Genomic DNA, 21,035 nt, shown 5'->3' on the forward strand with positions numbered 1-21,035 from the left:
TTTAAGCCCTGGCTGGGAATCAGGTTGACCTCGTCACATCTGTGTGTAGCTTGCTGGGACTGAAAGACCAACAACGCGACACGGAGGGGTGGCACCCCAGGCATGGCGGAAGAGGAGACACAAGCAAGATTATCCTATGGTTATCCCATACAGCTCCTCCTTCTCTGCGCAGCACCATGTGCTGTACATGGCACTGTGTCCTGCAAACACATTCTCACTGAGTCCAGACCCCCCTCTTCCCAAAACCTCCTTCCTGTGCTCCGTCCAGCAGGGTGGGAGCAGCCCTGGACCGGCTGCCCCCTCCACTCATCTCCTTTTCATTTTTATTTCAATAAATAGTACAGTTGATTTTTTTTTTTATTTCTAACGCTCAGTTTAACAGAATTAATCCTGTTGCAGATTCTGTGTTTTAAGCGTGCATCGAATGCTAATCAAAATAGGAACTGACGTGAACATAAAATGGAACAAAATGATTTAAAGTCGAATTACTCATTATTCAATAACAATTACTGCCTTATAGTTTGATGCGATAAGAAGGCTGGAGAGAGAGGAAACTTTAGCGACTTTTGTTTCCATCTAGAAAGGTCGTAGCGAGTTGGCCTTTGGGAAAGGTCAGCGCGGGCCCCGGAGCCACCGGAGCGCTGGGACACGAGCGGGCAGCTTGCGAGGGCTGTGCCGTACGGCCCATGCTCCCCTGGCTTCACACGGCAGAGAATTGACCCTGATGGAAAATAAATAACGGACCTTCTTCAGCACAGCGAGGTCCATGGATGGGTGAAAAGGAGGACGGGCCAGACCTGCAGCGGGACACTGCCCTGCCCAGACCGCCTGGCAGCCCTGTCCCACTGCTTGTCACCTCAGGCTGGCACGTCCCTACTGGAGGAACAAGGCGATGCTGCAGTGCCGGGAGAGCCGCAAGGCTCAGCGTCCCAGCAGGGAGCGCAGGAGAGGACAGCGATGCCGCAGCACAGCACCGCGTCACAGCACCCCAGGGCTGCTCAGGGGCAGTGGCCACTCAGCCAGCACAGCCAAGGAAATAAAACACCTCCCTCCAGGCTTGCCAGCACGTGCCCAAGGGCCGCTGCCGTACGCTGGGTCTTCCGCTCTCCTGGTGCCTCTGCGATGTGGCACCGCCGATCAGCTACAGCCCAGCATGGTTTGACCCTGGTTTCACCCCAGCTCTCCAAAGTGGCCCATAATGGTCTGTGTGATGAGGTAACGGGCACTTCTGAGACATCCTAATAGATGCTACAGGCACGTTGCCGAGTTAGCGGAAAATGCAAGTCCTCGTTTCTCTTGACTGGGTGTTAAAGTGACTGGGAAAGGTCAATTGGAGATAAGAGATGGCTAATAATGCATAGCTCTCATCTAGTACTTATTATTTCATATACAGAACTCAAATTGCTTCACAAAGGTGACCAAGCATAATTTCTTAACCTTTCCATGTGCTAGAGAGCCCATTTTCCTCCTGTAGGTTACTGAAGATGATCTGAGCACAGTGATTAAGGCAGCTGTATCATGAAAAAGCATTTCAATATTACTGATGCTTAGAGAATCAGGCAGGAGTTTGTATTAGAAGAGGTAAAGAAATGAAAACCATTGTTGTTCCATTATAGAGATCAGAAAGCAGAGCTTCACGCACGAAGGTCCCAAGTTTCCACGCCATCCATGGTGCAGGGGTTAGGAGCCGTGGGTCTGACCCCACCACACCTGCGCACCCGGGCACTGTGGTGAACACCAAGGGCAAGCAGTGCCGCGAGAAAAGCCGCGAAGGTGGAGCCGAGAGAGCTCTTCTGGGCTTCTCCAAATACAAAGACACAAATCCAGAAGGCTTTTGGAAATATGGGTCTCGGTAACTTGCTCTGAGCATCCATCAGAACCAGGAAACCATTGCTCCAGCACTCGTCCCAAACCAGGCACCCACCCGGGACAGCGGCTCCAGCTGTGACCATCACCTGCTGTGCTTGTGCAGCTGCTCCTGGGACACGGGAGAGAGGAGGTTAAATGGCAGTGGGAACAGGGCACCGCAAGGAAGAAATATTCACAGCATCAGCCTGCTGGGAGAGGAGATGATGGGGAGGAGCCAGGAGTGGGTTTCAGGGGCTGCAGAAGATGCACCTGGAGCTCCCGAGGGCATGAAAGGAAGATGAACAGAGGTCACTGAAGGTCTAGATCATGGCTTAAATCTACATATCCATCCCTCAAGCAAGCGACATCCATATGCATTACAATTCCTGAAGACATTCAGACTCAGAGCTGTTCCGCTGTCACCTCTCCCCATCACCGACTTCATCCGGGGGACGTGCAGCTCGACCTTGGCCTGTCCTCCCCTCGGCACCCGCTCCTGCCAGTGCCCGGGGTGGCATTACCACATGCCCCTGCCATATAATTATTAATACCCAGCTTTGAACACCAACTAAATCATGTCAGCCAACACATGAACAATGACACTGTGTACGTGATGCAGTTCCAACCACCCCCAGCACTATTAACCAGTCCATGGGTCAGCGCTGCCTCCGCGAGCAGCCCTGAACCCAACCTCATGTCCTGCATTTTGGTGCAAACGCTGGTAAATGAGAAGTTTCCCGCGGCAGAGAGCAGGCTGCGCTGCTCGCAGATTCCCCCGTGACGCAGCTGCAGCACCTGCCTGGCCCGGGAAACATCCCTGTGACCTGTCTCGCTCCCCACAGCTCCTTGGGGACCAATAAACCACACGAGGCAGAGAGATGCGGCATTACCGATCCAACAGCTGCCCCTGCGCTCGCCCAGCAAACCGCTCTGGTTCAGGTGAGGCCACATCAGGCACTTTTTCAAAGCCTATTATACTTTTTCTTTTTTCTTCTCCCCCACCTTCCTCGAACCTACTTTCCTTTTATTTTGGTTGTTTTCCTCCCTTTGTTTTTTCCCCATTTGTTCCCCTGCCCTGCTTGGCTCTAATCTCAACGTGAGCCACCCCAGCTCTCCTCCCAGCAGCAAATGGGCTTTGCCAGGCGAGTTTTCTGCAGCTGGTGCAACCCAGAGAGCTTCAAACAGCCACCCAGAAGTGGCAGCCTGCGCCCAGCAGCACATTCATACCTGCGCCCAGCAGCACATTCACCCCTGCGACCAGCAGTACGCTCACGCCCAGCAGCACGCTCAGCCCTGTGCCCAGCAGCACGTTCACCCCTGTGCCCAGCAGCACGTTCACCCCTGTGCCCAGCAGCACGCTCAGCCCTGTGCCCAGCAGCACGCTCAGCCCTGTGCCCAGCAGCACGCTCACCCCTCTGCCCGGCAGCACATTCATGCCTGCAGCCAGCAGCACGCTCACCCCTGCGCCCAGCAGCACGTTCACCCCTGTGCCCAGCAGCACGCTCACACCCGGCAGCACGCTCAGCCCTGCGCCCTGCAGCACATTCACGCCTGCGCCCTTCACTACACATCATTCACACAGTTTGAATTTTTCCTAAGCAGGTTCACCTCTTTTATTTGTACTTTGAAGGCAGAGCCGGATTCTATTTTCTTAAAAGTGTGGGGGTTTTGTGGTTGGTCTTGCGTACGGCTGCAGCAGCCACAGGGCAGGGACCAGACGAAGCCCATGAAGCGCAGCAGCCGAGTGCACGGTGCAAGAGGCACGAAGGAGACGGGCACCAGCCCCGAGCACACCCTCGTGCACCCCATGCGCGTGTACAGCGGAGCACAGGGACACCCCCCCGAGGCGAGGACACGCCAAGCCTTCCCAGCTGTCCCCTGCTTTGGGGACACGGTCCCCAGGCCACCTACCGACTCTTACTGGAGGGACACCCGGAATCGTGGTACACGGGCCGTCTCCTGCCGTGCACAAGCACTACTTTTCACTGCCATGAAAACTGAGCTGGCAACACGAGGAAAAAAAAACCACCCAAAACACATTAGCTGCTAGAAAGGCTGTTGCATTCCTTATTTTCTGTCAGTCTTTTTTATTATGAATAATCCTTGGAGGGCTGCAGAGCCAGTCATATAACAGAAGTATATTCATAAATCATCAATACATCAGCTGACAGGGGAGGGAAAAAAAAGTCCATCTATTTGCGGACATTATTCAAACCAGCTTGAGCAGAGCCTGGGGATGTCACCGCGCCCGTGCCGCGGTCCCCAGCCCCACGCACAGCCCCAATGCGGGCACCACGGGTCTGTGCCACTGCCCACCAGCAAAGCCAAACCAGCACCTTGTGCTAACCGAGCTGCTGCCCGTGCGCTCTGTTTTTCTAGCCGTTGCCAGTTTTGCCCCTGCCTTCCTCCCCATGCCCCAGGAACCGCTGCTGCGCGCTCCTGGACGCTCAGGATCGCTGTGACCCTGCGGAGCGGCGCTGAACCCAGCGCAGTGCCTGTGTCTGAACGCTCCCGATCGAAGGGACAGCGCTGCGGACCAAGGCTGGAGCACCGTCCTCCCGGCCCTGGCACCGAGCCCCGGCCCTGCCGTGCCGAGCGCGGGCTCAGCAGGAGCAGGCGGCAGCAGGGGGTGAGGGTGGGTCTGGCAGCGTGGGACCGCACGCTCAGGCAGGACCGAGCCCATGGCGGCACTGCTGCTGTTCCCTCACCTGCCTTTACTTCTTCCCAGGGAAGAAGTCATCTGTAAATTCCAGTTTAACAGCCCCCTTGGCTACTGAAAACCACGTTAAAGCAGGTCAGTTTGATGTCCCAGACTATTTCAGGGTTGACAAAAGCCTCCACTTCTGTTTTGAAGCCCGGTAATCAGCACAGATTAAACCGGAGAATAAGGCTGCCTGGACACCGTGCCCTCTGCAGAAAGGGACATTCCTCCTTTTGCTCCCCACATGCTGATTTTCAGCCCACGGCCTTTTCAGGACCCACCATCCCTTCAGGTGGCCATGACCACGGCCTTTGCCACGGGCAGAGACGCGCTCAGGACACACCAGCCCATCCCACCCAGCGAAACCTCAGCAGCAAGAGGGACCGTGGGCCATGCCAGGACCTGCCCCGCGGGCAGCTCAGCACAGGGGCTGCTCCCACTCTGGTTTGCACCAAAACAGCTGACAGCGGCTGCCGTGGGAAGGGGGTCCCGGGGGAGGCTGTTGGATGGGCTGCAGGGCACGCAGACACCTCCCAGCACCTCACTTCTCCAGCACAGCACAGCACAGCACAGGCTCCTCCTGAGCATCACGTGGCTTTGGTTAAAAATGGCCAGATGCAAAGAAACAGGGAACTGGGCTCGCTGTCTTTGAAAAAGGGAAATCACAGGTTCGAGTAGCAATTTAAACGAATAATGCACACGGTGATTGCATTCCCATGAATGCTGCATACTTAAATGGGAAGACAGTAACGGCATTTCTGGGGGTACAGGACTATTTCTGGCTCTGTCACTGTCTCTGCGATCCTCCAGTTCACCGTGCTGCTCTGCAATGTCACCGCCAGCTCCGGCCGTGCTGCTCCGGAAGGCGTCTGCCACCTGCCTCTGCCTTCATTTTCACTGTGAAATTCCAGGAGTTTCGGCAATTGCTGTGAAAAGCCCTCCCTCCAGCGCTGCCACATCCAAAGGCGCTGGAGCAGATGCCTTGTCAAGGTTGAACTCTCCAAAAGCAGCTGCTTACAGTCTGAGGCATGGCTTTGGAAGCAAAGCTGTCATTAGCGAGGCACCAGCAAAGCCCTCTCCTCCTTCATTTGCTGTTCGTGGGCGCTGAGGAAGGTGGGGGCAAGGGCCTGGGGGACACCTTCCTTTCCCAGAGCCACCTATTTGTTTTGCTTTCTCGAAAGAAGAATAAGAAGAACTGCACTTCCAAAGAAGCCTGCCAAAAGCTCATTACAGTAATTACACTACTCTTGACAGAGACTGAAGCTGCCTGCTTCCAAGAAAGCCAAGTATCATACATTTTGCAACAGTAATCTGTTAAGAGGTTTATTTCTCATCCTAGATAATGATTTCTAATGCACAGCATGAGAACGGGTAGCCCTCGTAATTATAAAGCCATCAGAAAGTCCGCAGCACCCAGCTCACCGGGCTGCACGCTGATGCGCACCGGGACGCTGGAGCTTTTGGCTTTCCCCCCACGTCTCCCTGGTGGCACCAAACTGGGACACGGCAGCTTTTCTCCGGTTTCAATGTCCCCGTTCCCTTGTGACATGGAGCAGTTCTCAGCACCCGCAGGGGGAAAAATTAAAGACTTACAAGCAAATGAGAAAATCTGCTCTGGCCGAGCGACGGAGAGCAGCCACGGGACAGGCCTGCGTCGCGGTGACCCGCAGGTGACATTCAGCATCTGCCGGGCCAGGGGTGGGAGGGCGGCCCCAAAAGGTGTGGGGGAAGAGATGTGGACAATTTTAGCCCCACTTTTTACCCCCGTTCCCTAGAGCCTCCCAAACAACACTTACATCCCGCTCTCAAATCCACCACGTCTGTGGGTAAAACAGATGTGACAGGCACAGATGTTTCCAGAGCGTGGCACAGCCCACGACAAACACTGTCACCACCATCCAGGTTGCCAACGTACTTGAGATATTAGGAGATGAAAAATCTCCCTTCTCTTTCCATTTCACAATTCAGCCAAGCCCTGTGGCAATCGAGCCTTTAGAAAAGAACAGGAGTTTTTAACTTGCAAACCAATTTACTATGTTTTAATAACCATGAGTTTCCAGTGATTGGAAGCCTGCTGCTGTTAGGAAAGAGAAACGTAGTAAATGCCATTCAGATAAGCTATTTATAAATGGCACACTTCAATTAAAAAAATTAAAATGAATATTACAATAATTTCATTTACAGCAGGTGCTGCTGCAGTTTTTCTCCGCAGAAAACAAGATGCACCTGTGCGCACAGGAACAGAAGCAAACGCCTTGGCACAACCCACCTTACCAGGTTTAATTGCAGTTTTGCTCAGATCACAGCCAAAAGCAGTCAGAGCAAAATAAGGACAGCCCATTATCAAGGTGGAGGAGCACCGATGGAGATTTTTAATATCTAGAATAAAAATGAAAACCCACAGTGACAACACGTCTCGCTGGGCTGATGCGAGCAGGCTGCGGGGTCCGCGGGGCAGCCCTCCTGCGCCAGCACCGCGTGCCGGGCACCGCGCTCCCCCCGCAGCATCGCCCTGCGGAAAACCCTTCCCCTTGTGCTGGCCTGTGCGGAAACCAGCCCCCCAGCAGCAGTGCTGGGCGGCAGGGCAGCCCCAGCACGGCTGGGCTCCAGCAGGGCTGTGGCAGGGAGGGTGCTGGGGTGTCCCCAAGCAGCCGCAGAGCTCCTGCGGAGCGCGGGTCCCTGCGCCTGCCGCCTCGCAGGGGAGCTGCTCAGGAACAAGGCTGTTAGCTGCAAGCCCTTCATCCCAATGCCTCTTGCCAGGAGAGGAGGAGTTGGGAAGGCACCCCTGAGGCAGGACATGGGGACGCTTAGAGCTGAGCTGCACCTCCCTGCAGAGGAGCACCAGCCAGTGCTGTCACCTGCTGCCCTAAACCCGGAGCAGGTTTTAGACTGGTTTTAGCACAGAGCGCTGGTCCCGCGCTGTCAGCCTCCCTCAGGGTCCTATCTGCACATACAGCCACCTGCAGACAAGGCAGAGCTGCTCATGCGGTGGCGTTTTCAAGTTTTTAACATTCTTTTCTACTTCTTTCCACATTAGAAGGAAGTGTTTTGAATGCCAGAAAACCCAGCCCAGGAAGGATCCGAGAGTCAAACCTCACAGCATCGCAGAGAAAAGCACATGCTAAATGCAACTTCACTCAGACATTTGGTAGGAACTGTGTCCTTGCAGCACCCACAGCTGCTCCCAGAGCTGGCAGAGAGAAGACAGAGAGAATACTACCACCAAGTGGAGGCAAACGTGCCGCTGGAGCCACGAGAGCAGGGGAAGGTAACGCAGCACAGACCTTGAAAATCCCTGGAATGCCTCCTGGGATTTATTCAGGAAGAAAAGCACCACGTTAGATTTTCTGGTTATCTTCAACATGGAAGAAAAAGGTTCCCTGCAGGGATTTTCCCTGTGCCTTGGAGATGCTCCCGGGCTCAGGATTACACACAGAGCACTGTGCCTGCCCGTATGTACAAGCGGGATGGATGGATTTACGGAACAGCTGGTGCGGAGAAGCATTTGTCTGCCGCAAGGTATTTTCCTCAGTTAGTTTGCCAGATGTCAGCTTGCTGCGCCAGTGTTCCGGCTCCTCTGCCTGGACGTTTCCAGGGAAAGGAATATTGGATATTATTTTTCAAGCAGATAACAGGCTCTGCCATCGCAGAGTGGGTAAGCAAGCAGGAATGTCCTGCAGCGGTGGCAACGCAGCACAGGGCAGCACGGCCCTGGGGTCCTGCTGGGGCTGCTGGGCCCGCAGCACATTCCTGACTTGCACCCAGAACGTTAATTTGTTTCCCAAAGCTCCCTTGTGATTTCAACACTCGTGTTCAAGAACAGAACCTTTCAGATATTTTTAAATACAGATGAAGTCAATAGGATGTGATCTAAAAATGGTGTTATTATTCCTCAAATATATTTATATAGAAAGAAGATATATATTCTTCAAGAGATTGTAAGAACCTGGACTATGTGAATGACCAAATTAACAGTGCTCAGATTACTTCTTTTTCTGTGTGACTTTTCTTCCCCCAAGGATTCCATGCACTCCTAAGAACAAAGGGCAACACCGGCTGCGGCGGCACCGCTCCAGAGCCCCGCTCACCGCGGGGCCAAGCGCCGAGCTGGAGGAGCGGAGAAGGCACCGTGCCCCAAAGGGGTCCATACACTGACTGGGGAGCTCATCACTGAACTGCCACTGTGAAGCAGCGCCAATTCTGCACAAAAAAACAGGTTGCATGCTAGTTACTGCAAGCCAGAGCTTTCCAAGACCTCACCTGCCACCCAGGCAATTAAAGGAGCTGTTGATATTTTTCAAACACACCTATTCTGCATCACTAATTATTGCACCAGATAGACACTTTTTTTCTAACCTGTTTATTAGACGCTGCTGTAAAACGCAGGAAGGCTGAGGTGTGAGCAGAGACCCAGATGTAAAAGGATAAACGACTGGAGAAGGCAGAGAAGAAAGGCACCGCAGGCTGGGGGCTGGGGCAGGTCCTGAGCCCCGCCAGATGACGGGGACCACCAGCGGGACTAGAGACGTGCTGGAGTTCGGAGATGGAGAGGATGGGGCACGAGCTGAGGGGCTGCTTGTAATCAAGCCAATTAATGCCCGCTGGGACCTGGGGGACCCATTTGCAGGGGGGCAGGAGGAGATGGGGAGGCTGCCCCCCCAGGCTGCTCCTGCAGCTCCTCTGCAAAGGTCTCCAGATTCCTCCCTACCTAAATAATTCTGACAAAATGTCTGTCACTATGGCAACAAGGGAAAACAAATTGATTCAAGAGGTGTCTGATATTCCTAACGCATAGAAATTATTGTTACCATGGCAACGTGTTTTACAAATGAATTGGAATATTTAGGAAGCAATTAGCAATCGAAAGCTGCCCCAGCCCTGCCGAGGCCTCCCACCGCCCAGCTTCACAGCCCTGGGGCACCGAGCCCCGCGAGTTTAAACTCGGTGGACTTCTCGGAATGGGTGACTCAGGAATTCGTCATGGGCTTCAGGGAAAACAGCAAACAAGGTAAATGGCAGCGACACGGCAGCGGTGGCCGCTCTGCCGCCCCGGCACGGTCCCCTGGGTTACCCCCCTGCCGTGGTCCAGCTCTACGGCTTCTGGGCTGGAGCAAAACTGACTTTGGTTCTTCAGCTGGAGCAGCAAAGCTTCATGGCTGGAGGGGACCAAAGGGACGATGTGGAACATGTAACCCAGCCATCCGCCCTGGGGACACGGGCGAGCGGTGCAGAGATCCTGCCGGGGCTCGAAGCTTGTGTGACTTATTGTCATGGAGGCACCCCAAAACAAATAACAAGCTTAAACCAACTTGAATTCAGAACTGAAACCAAGCAACAGACCAAAACCAAACAACAGAAACCAAAGCAAGTGGAGGGGTAATCCAAAATCCGTCATCGCTCTGGCAGCATTTCCCAACGGCAGGTTCCGTGTGCCCGCGGGGACATTGTCCGTCCCAGCACACAGAGCAATGACCCCCAGCCCGCAGCCCTCGCGCCCAGAGCAGCTGCTCTCACCGGGCACCCAGCACAAAGAACCCACGGCCGGGGGCCGAGGGCTCTCGGGTCCCCCCCAGAAATAATCCCTCCCCACGGAGCAGGGAGGCTCCATCCCGGGAAGTCTCCTCCGCCGCTCCCTGAGCTCAGGGGGGGCTCCGGGCACAGTCCCGCTGGCCCAGACCCACCAGGGGCTCCGGCCCCGTGTCCAGCCCGGCCGGCTCTGGCTGTGGCCATGACGAGCTGGGCCAGGAGCTGAGCTGGGCCTGGGCCCCCGGGCTGAGCACCCGCTGTGACCGGGGTCCCGTCCCCCCTGTCCCCAGCCGGGGTGGGGAATGGGGAGTCACCATGTGGAGGGACGTGATGGTGCACAGTGAGGACAGGGATAGGGGCACAGGGCCAATTCCAACTGATCAGGTTTGCCTCAACGCTGAAGGATCCCTCAGACGCCAAGAAATATCCCACTGAGGAGACTGATCTTTCACTTGTGGGTTGGTCTGTATCCTTGTAGGAGGTGTATGTCTCAGCTGAATGCAGTCAGAGAGGAGCTGGACAACGAACACCTACTTTCGTTAAAAGGATAATTAGGTTCAAAATGTAATCAGGTAAATTCACTGAAGAATAACATACCAAGAACTTTTAAATACAAAAATATCACCTGACTCGAGAAGCCCCTGAGCTGTAGAAATAGGGATGCTGGTACTGCCTACCAGCAAACATCACCGTTCTCCATCCGCACCCTCATACTCTTCCTTCGGCATCTGCTGTGGCTGCTGCCCGGATCTGGTCCGAGCCCTGGTGTCACGGTGCTGCGGGACACCTCCAGCAAACCGTATTTGAATTACAGATCTGCCGTACAGCAACAGCTACAAAACAAAATCCCTTCCCGGCCGTCACTGAGCGGCTGGTGTGTGGAAGATGCAGCTACAAGATTCACACTGCAATTTGTTTCCTTTCATTTCACCTTTACCTCCTATCTCCTCTCGAGACAAGGCAGGTGAGCTGGCACATAACATCTTTTTCACACTGTTCCTACAACAGCCTAATGAAAAGCTTCACCTGCTAAAAGTAGAGGCCCTCACCACAAGCCAAACACAGCAAAATGACCAGTGTTGTTCCTGCTTTCATAGAAGGCGGCCAGAAAAGCACTTAGCAGAACTGACCACGGTAAATGTATTTAAATGCATTTCTAAACTGCCTTGGAAAGCACTTTGGGGACTTAGGAATCCAATAACTGGAGGGAATCCACATAGCAATTAGCCAGCGCTGCTGACACTGAGCGACAGGACCTTGCCCCCACCCGAGCACGTACCAATTTTGCAAAAATATTCCAGTTTCTGACCCTCCAGGTTTTAAATCGACCCAATTAATCTGACACTCCATAGGTGTAATTGCAAGGAGCGGAGCATCACCCCATTCCCTGCATCAGCACCTTTCCTGGGGAGAGCCGGGGTCCTGTCCCCGCGCTGGGGGCACAGTGGGGTGGCTCAGCCCCCTCGGCAGAGCCATTCTGGCGGGTACGGCACGGCTGGAAATGAGGATTAACCAGCCATCAGCTGAACCTGCAAGAGACACTGACAGAAACCAGAAATCGTTACTCCCGGTTCGTGGTGCTGGGCTGGGAAAGACCCGACCCACGGCAGATTCCCGTGGATATACAGATCAGCAGTCTTGCACCGTGATATCACGTTAAATTACAAATAGATAACCTTCTTTAGATTATTAACTTCATCTCATAGGCAGCAATATCTGACAATAGAGGACCTGATGCCACAGAGAAAAACTGAAAGCAATTTTTGTAGAACATGATATAAAACAAAGCTAAACTGACATGACTAAGGTGTAAGTCCCCAATATGAACTTTTTAATGCATCAGGAAGCAAACAGGACTTTCTTTCATATAATTAAGATTTCTACGTTCATGATCTTCTACGCTATCTTTGCTTACCAGTATGAAATTTGAAAGCAAGCTTCAGGCTTATGGAAGCACAGGAAACACACAGGTTTTCATTCACAGGAGCAGCAGCAGAAGAGCTGATAATCCCACTTTAATTTCAATCCCCTGTACCCCTAAAACTCCCTTCTCGTTTCGGTTCCTCTCCCCCGGCCGCGAGCAGACCTCTGCAGCCACAGCTCTTTGCATTTGAAACTCAAATTTCCTCTTTTTTCCAGAAAAATAAATATTCATTTTAACATTCAAAAGTCACCACTACCAATGACCCAAATAAACCCTCTGGCAATATTTAGATAGAAAACAGCCATTCAATCATGGCACAAATTTCAGACCTGTTATCAAATTGTGCATATATACATACATAATCAGACCTATTAGAGCAACCGGTTTATACCAAGCAACTCGATGACTCTGGTTTGTCTGCTCGCTGAATATCCATGATCATGGCAAAATGTATTTTTAACAACTTACCAATTGTTATGCTGTAGATGAGTATTTGAAATGTATGCTTTGCTATCTGGCTGGAGATATGTTATGCGGTGCTTGCTGGAATGATTGGACAAACTGATAAACTCTTTTGACATAAGTGGTTGTGCATACGCATTGAGAAACCCATTTTCACAATCTTTTTGCATAGTTGTATCATTTGTTTTCTGAGTGAAATTTATTGTTGCGTGCAAAACCTATTGCCGAAGCAGTTAGAGGGGGCTTGGGTGAATGTAAATACCACCCAGCAGATAAGAAAACTCCGCATTTGCAAAACTCGGCAAACCCAGAGTGATCACAGATTATTTTATCCGGGAAGATGGATTAAAGTATGCTAATGCAGTTACAGTTTGGCCTTCTTTTAACAGAAATTAGTAACACTTTCTGTTCATCCACAGACATAAGGACGTTTCTTTATCAAACCAGTTTTGCTTTAGGGCATGTCGCCCCACAGAAAAATGTTGGAATAGGTAAGAGATTAAAACTACCAAGAGTATCTCTGGTGGTGAAGAACAGTCTACTTCAACCCCGCGGACAGCATCAGCACCGTGATATCAGGAACACTGAGCACAAATCAGAACCAAAACCAAGACGCAGGATGTCTGATGTGAGACTGATACAGGGAACTGACAATTAACTAATTAACACTTAAAAAACTAACACTTGACACTTAAGAACTAACCCTACCCCACATCACTAAAGACACTGAGAGAGCCAGCCCTTTAAGCCACATCACTATTGCCGAGCCTTGCTTAGCTCTGTGTAACTTATTGTACGAGAAACAGGAGCTCGCTGATCCTTGCAAAGATAATAATCCTTGGTGCATCCTTGGGTGAACTAGAGAACAGAAACTTGGACACAGGACAGGAGATACGCCAGTTCAACCAACCCAGCAGTCTGAGTCCAACCCACTCATCACACTGACCAAAGGTCCCGTGTGCAGAGCAGAGGACCCGGGGTCACGATCCCTGCGATCACAACCAGGAGCAGCCAGAGGTGCACACTGTGGAAATGTCTCCTGGACTCATTGTCATAAGAACCGCCTTCCGGGGACAGGTTATGGATATGTGCAGGCGTTCCTAAAACTGTCATGAATATGTAACACTTTACTGCATTTAACCGAGCTCACAGCTACTGTAACTTTACACACGTATGAGGTGAAATGATTCCCCGTGTGTCCGGCGTCGTAAATAAATGCATACATACCTTCCTTATAACTTCAAGGGTTGTAAGGTCATTCTGCGCCACAAGACAAGGTGCTGGTCCTGAAACCAGCCCGCCCTTGATCCTTGCAGGCAATTAAACCTTTGATAAGCTCTCCTTGTGTAAATTCTGACTCGCCTTCTGCAGCACTGTTGGCGTGAGAGGGAAAAGGCAAAACCATCTGTGGATCCTCCCAGACACATCCGAATGGGTTACTAGATCCTCCACCCTGAAGTCACTGCGACCTCTTTGGTCCCCTGGGCTGTAAAGAAATCAACATTAAATTACCACATCCTAGTCCTCCCATGTGCCATTTATCTACCTAAAATAGTTCAACTTGTCCGCTAAGGCATTAAATACTTTTGAAATGCAAGCAGGCAGTGAACGGATCCGCTGCGGGTTACGCCGCTTGTGGGCTTTGTTTGTGCAAGGACCATATTGGTGGTGTCAGCCTCCACAACACAAGGGCTGACACCAAGCTCGCTTCCCAGCTTGCATTCCAAGACGTTTGCATGTTAACGAGCCTTCTTAGCAGACAAAACGCCCGGAGGCAGCGGAGATCTGAGCCTGTGCTGGCACCTGCCATCGCTGCTATCACTGCCATCACTGCCATCGCTGCTATCGCTGCTATCACTGCCATTGTTGCCATCGCTGCCGTCCTGATGGAGCCAGGACGCCGAGGGGAGTTTTGCTGCAGATGTTTCCTGCATCCAAAACCCCACTGGGGGCAAATAAGAACATGATCTGCCCCCAAACCAGCACAAATTCCCTGCATTTCTCAGAAAGCAGCGAGAGCTTCAGGTGCAGTTATTTTCTCACCCATCCACAAAGAAATCTTGAGAGTTTTCTACTAAAAGACAAATTCTCTGTATGCAGAGCAGTGAGACCTGATTATCCTGAGATGGTTTCTAGGAAAGGGCTGCAAAGACAGCAGAAAGAGGGGCTGGGGCAGTCGTAGTGCCAGGATTACGAAGCACGTGTTAAGTTTGGCACGCCTGCCCTGCTGACATGGCTGGGACCTGCAGCACAGGAGAGCGGACTGACATCTCCCAGGCGCTTTGGAGCTCATCGAAGTGGCAGACTGGATCACAAGGAGCAATCGACGCCATCGCAGGCGACAAGCCATGCACCTGGGGACTGTGTGCTGACAGCCCACGCCATCAGGGTTTCCTGCTGCCAAATTATCTAACGGTGCTTTTGCGGTTTCCCTGGTCAAATCAGAGACGCACACATCAAACTGAATATAAATATATTCTGAAAGAGTACAATTGTTTCTTTCTCTAAGCATCCTCCCTCGTGTATTCCTTGCTAATCCTATTACCGCACAAATAAGCTATCTGAAGATGCTCTAAGTGTTAACTAATCCGTGCCTGAGAGAAGAAAGGTGTCGCTGGCACGGGGATGGGGCAGAGCCGCTCGCGGAGCAGGAGCCCAGCAAGGATGCGCCAGGAAACCCACCTGGTCACAGGTGGCTGAGTGTGGAGAGACAAGGCAAGATGGAGACGCAGAGCCCGTCACCGAGAGGAGGACCTGGCATGGGGTGCAGTGCAACCTGGAGCTCACTTGCCACTCCTTGCAGGGGTTGCTGGAAGCCTGAAAATTGTCTGGCAATGAGACTTCTCGGAGAGTCTTCATCCTTGTACAATGCAGAAAACAGCCTCTGACTATGGAAACAAAAGATGCTTGAGTCAGGCTTCAGGAGGACCTGTTGGGCTCGGATCTCTACCTGGAGTGAGTCTACGGACACTGAAGCAGAGGACATCTTCCCCGCAGAGAACGCACTGATCTCCTCGCCGAAAGGGCAGATCTAGGTGGGAGAAGAGGGGACATCCTTTGGCCACTGGAGAGCAGCTGGGACGTGTACCAGGGCGTGCTCTCCTCCGTGGGGCGGGCAGGCCAAGAGGGGTGAGAAGCTGATCCCAAGTTGAGGCAGACCTCGAGGAAGAAGCCCAGCTCCTTCAGTCAACAAGGCACGGAGGAAGGTGACAGATGGCTTTTCTTCCGTGACGGGATCCTCTCACGATGGGTGCCACAGACTGCTTGGGGCTGAGGGATCACACAACAGGCGGCAACAGAGATGCAGAAGCCACCTTCTTCTACTCCCCCAGAGAGAAGTCCTCTTCTGGAATTGCACTCATGACCAAAACACTCTTACCTCCTTCCAGAAAGAATCTGGATCTAACACATAGAGGCATCCCCAAAATTCAAGATATCCCAGATCCAAGGCAGAAACACGGGACAGTCTTGCAAACAATAACACAGCCTCTCCTCCTCCTTGCTGCAGGCGTGAGGATGAGAGCCCTGCAAAGTGTGCATTTGCAGGGTATATCTGCTCCCTCCCAAGGCAATAAAGTCTTCTTATGCAGACTTCTCCGGGTGAGAGAGATGCGCCTCTTTTAGATCAGAGAACACGTCTCTTGAAAGAGACGGAGTTTGAAGACCATCTGCTTCAAGGAATTCATTAAAGGAGAGAAGGAGCAGGAAAAACAAAACGCGAACAAAGAGAGGAACTGAAACCTCCCAAGGGGTTTCAAAGCACGCGAAGGCTGGAAGCGGGGCTTGAGAAGGGCCCATCGAGCAAGGTGGAGAGCAGCTGAAAAAGGGAGACTTGGCACACACGCTGCGTGTGGAGAGGTGGGAGATGGGCGATCCCCAGGGTGCTGGTGGGGCTGAAGGCGTTGGGCTCAGCACCGGCCCGCACCAGCACCCGGGACAGCCGTTCTCAGAGGACACCGCCTCCAACGACCCTCACCCGTGTGGGTGAGCTTCGCACGGGGGTCTCTGTGCTTTGGACATCCCAAGCCAGGAGCGCGGTGACTCCTGCACCCGCTCGGTTACCGCGGGGCTGCCCGGAGCACGTCGGTGCATGGATGGCACTGGGGGGAGCGTCCACCCCCCTCAGTGATGCCCGGTGTGGTTTGTCTGATGTGCAAACAACAGAACTCCCAACCTGAATAAGTAATCCTCTGCGCCAAAGTAATCCTTTTATTAAACCTGTAAATCACAAAAGCCTAGGTAAAGCTTGCTTTGTTGGCATAAGTTTCAGTCGCGGTCTAATGTTTTCCCTTGGTCTTTCTGATTCTATTCAGAATTAGCTTCCCAGCCTGGCTGTTGAAATGCTTCAGCCTCTCTAGCAGTTCCGGTCAATTCCATGATAAAACACGACGGAAAGGTGACCGGGGTGACAGCGGGTGCTGCGCTGAGCACCCAGCAGGGATCTCGCAGCTGGGGACGAGGTTCCGTTTGCTGAAAGATCTTGAAACATGAAAATATACTAATTCGTGTAAGAGTGGTATTCGGAAAAAGTGTTAATTTGGAGCTGGGGAAAGACAAATTGGAAGGTTGTTTCAGTAAAATGTGTATATTGTAAAAAAAACCATGAAATTTTTATTAAAAAAATGTTTCGAAGGTATCAAACCAGAAAACTGATCCTGACTCAATTTGTCTGCTGGTTTTCTTCCAAAATGAAATCTACTTAGTTTCACATGTTTCTGATTTATTTAGAAATGTGTATCCAAATGTAATCTCATCCTGCTGTTTTCTCCAGAGGAACTGTTGGCCATCAGACTACCCCACAATCAGAGGGACACCCAACCTGTTAGGTTCACACCTGACCCATCATACTGAAATTACTTCCCAAAAGTCACAAATTTACTGTGACCAACATCAAGCAGTAAAGTTCACTTTGGGAATTACCAAAACCAAGTCAGTACTTGTTTTCAATTTCAAAACCTCCTGCCAGAGTGTGACACCAATGACCCTTTGGTCTTGCAAAGGAGCAGGACGAGCCCTTGGTAGGAGCGTGACTTCGGAGGAGGCTCTGAATCGCTCTTTTATCTCCCAAATTGTTTTCCTTCTGTATTCATTTAAATCCATATGTGGTCACAATCCATGTAGGATACTTAATTCCATTTATCCACTTTTCATCTCTCCCCTATTAAGAAGAAGTCATTACCAGCAGGCTCTCAGGGATTTTACAAGTATCTTAGAAAAATGATGGGTGTTATTACAGCTGTCATTCCTCTGACTAATATCAGAAAATCTGCAACATTCAGCCCTTACACACCCAAGTCCACCAATGAACATGTATTTTCTCTGCCTCTACTCAATTCCCAAGAGCAAACGCCCCCTCCTGTGGCAGACGCCCCGCGCTGGGGGGTCGGCGGCACAGCGGCAGCGAAGTCCCCAGCGCCAGCCTCCTGCTCACATCATTAGAAACACCTCTGACGTTCAGCAAGCTGCAATACTCATGTGCTTTCACCACGCTGCTTCCTTATCTAAGAGCTCCATCAATCTATCAGCCGTTCATTTCATTAAGAAAAAGACCACAAGGCTCTATTACTCCTTTTTTTTTTTTCTCTCCTGTAACTAATACAAAAATATATTGTATGCTAGGAGCACAATCATTGAACGTTAGTAACAGGTCCAAAATGTAGTGGAAAGACAGCTCGAGAAGAACCTTTAATTCACCAATTCCCTTCTCCACCCACTCTATAAATAAACTGGGGGGTTTTGGTTTGTGTTTTTTTTAAAGAATCACAGAATCCCAGAGTGTCAGGAGTTGAAGGGCCCTGGAAAGCTCACCCAGTGCAATCCCCCCATGGAGCAGGAACACCCAGATGAGGTTACACAGGAAGGTGTCCAGGCGGGTTGGAATGTCTGCACAGAAGGAGACTCCACAACCCCCTGGGCAGCCTGTTCCAGGCTCTGACACCCTCACACCAACAAGTTGCTTCTCCTCTTTCAGTGGAACTTCCTGTGTTCCAGTTTGCACCCATTGCCCCTTGTCCTGTCCCTGGTTGTCACCAGCAGAGCCTGGCTCCATCCTCCTGACACTGCCCCTTTCCATATTGATCCCATGAATGAGTCCCCCCTCAGTGTCCTCTTGTCCAGCTCCAGAGCCCCAGCTCCCTCAGCCTTTCCTCACACGGGAGATGCTCCACTCCCTGCAGCATCTTGGTGGCTGCGCTGGACTCTCTGCAGCAGTTCCCTGTCCTGCTGGAACCGAGGGGCCACAGCTGGACACAAGATTCCAGGTGTGGTCTCCCCAGGGAACAGGGTGCCTGGATGCACAAAGGTCTGGTGGTTTTCCAAGGTGCATTGCTGACGGCCTCGCAGCAAACACTGAGATTTGATTCACAAGAGCTGCACCTCAGTGGGACTGAGATGGGCTTGGTGGACGCCGGGACGTGGCTTCTCCGCTCTTCACGGGAAGATCCCACGCGTGGACTGACAGCCCTTCTAGTACCCACAGCCAACCCAGCCCAAGGTCCAGTCACAAGCAATTAACTGATGAACTTTGATTCATTAAACACTAATGACTCCAGAGGCTCAGCCGTCTTCCCCACGTGGAGCAACAGATGTGCATCCACACAAAATACGTGTTTAAAATCCACAGATGTCACATTTGTCCCAGCAAGAGACCCCAGTGCTGACACTCACCGTGACACCCAGGGCCAGCCCCAGACTAAGACCCCGACACCAGCACCCAGAGCCTTCGGGAGCAAAACATCAGAATTTAAACAATTTATCTGCCTTTTTTTCTTACTTTTCCTGTAACAACTAGATCTAAATTAATGATGATTAGACTCCTAAGATTTTAATCATAAAAACATTACATTCTTGGCTTTACTTACATAGGTGTTCTTCCTCTTTGCCCCAAACGAAGACTTCCTTACGCATGTGAATGGGAAGCAAGGCTAAAGCTCCTCTCTGCTTTAGTCCCCCCTTCCCAGGCCAGACCCAGGCACAGACGTTTGGTGTCTAAGCCGGGCTGTCCCCATCAGGGTCCGTGTGCTGAGCAGGGGGACGGGAACCACGTCTGGGGAATCTTCTGATGGAAAACGCCTTCAAACGCCTGGGTCACGGGAAAGTTTAGAGTTCTACCTAGGTTTCTATCCCAAAAGCATCGGCAAGAAAATCCTTACATCAAAGAAACCCTCAACATTTCCAATATTTCTGCATGCAACAGAAATCCAATTTTAAAATGTTAGGCGCATCCCTGGAGGTTGTTGTTATACTGAAGTGTTTGAATAGATACTGTACTCTAATAACTCACAACTCTTCATACCAGTAACTTCACTGTTTCTCTGATCCCACTCGGGCAACCTCTGGTGCAAGAGAAAAAGGAACAATTTACAAAAAGGGAGAAGAAACCCCCAAGGTTTGTCAAGACTATCGGATCGATAGATTCAGTAAATATACAAAGAAATTCTTGGTTTATGTCATATGGCGCAGTAACCAGCACAAGCAGAGGGTCCTTACAAGCTGCAGAAAGTTGAGCTCTGCACTTATTGCACATGGAGACCCAGGTTGGCCAGAGAGGTGGTGGATGAACCATCCCTGGAGACATCCCAGGCCAGGCTGGACGGGCTCTGAGCAACCTGAGCTGGTGACGATGTCCCTGTCATGGAAGGGGTGATACAGGGAATTGACAATTAACTAATTAACGCTTAAACTAACACTTGACACTTAAAGAACTAACCCTACCCCACATTACTAAATACACTTAGAGAGCCAACCCTTTAACCCACATCACTATTGCCGAGCCTTGCTTGGCTCTGTGTAACTTATTGTACGAGAAACAGGAGCTCGCTGATCCTTGCAAAGATAATAATCCTTGGGGCATCCTTGGGTGAACTAGAGAACAGAAACTTGGGCACAGGACAGGAGATACGCCAGTTCAACCAACCCAGCAGTCTGAGTCCAGCCCACTCATCACACTGACCAAGGGTCCCGTGTGCGGAGCAGAGGACCCGGGGTCACGATCACTGCGATCACAACCAGGAGGAGCCGGAGGTGCACACTGTGGAAATGTCTCCTGGACTCATTGTCATAAGAACCGCCTTCCGGGGACAGGTTATGGATATGTACAGGCGTTCCTAAAACTGTCATGAATATGTAACACTTCACTGCATTTAACCGAGCTCACAGGTACTGTAAAATACACACATGCATTAGGTGAAATGATTCCCCGTGTGTATGGCGTCGTAAATAAATACAGACCTTCCATATAACCTCAAGGGTTGTGGGGTCATTCCGCGCCTCAGGGGGAACTGGGGAGCTGGGAAGGTCCCTCCAACACAACCCATCTGTGTTTCTACACAGACAGTCCCAGGGGATGGGGACCCAGCGCTGCTCCTGCTGCCCGTCCCGGCAGCTCAGGGGCTGGTGCTGCTCTCCCGGGGTCGGCTGAGCCGAGGCCCCGGTGCTCCTGCCAGCTGCTTTTCCAAGAGCAACTCCCACCTCCAAGGTTTAACTGGGGGAAGCCAGCCCTGAGGTCCATCATCCTGGTGAAGCTGCAAGAGAAGCTGCCCCTGCCCCTATCCAGAGCTCTCGTTCTGCCACAAC

This window comes from Nesoenas mayeri (assembly GCF_963082525.1).
Source record: "Nesoenas mayeri genome assembly, chromosome: 5".
Lineage (NCBI taxonomy): Eukaryota > Metazoa > Chordata > Aves > Columbiformes > Columbidae > Nesoenas > Nesoenas mayeri.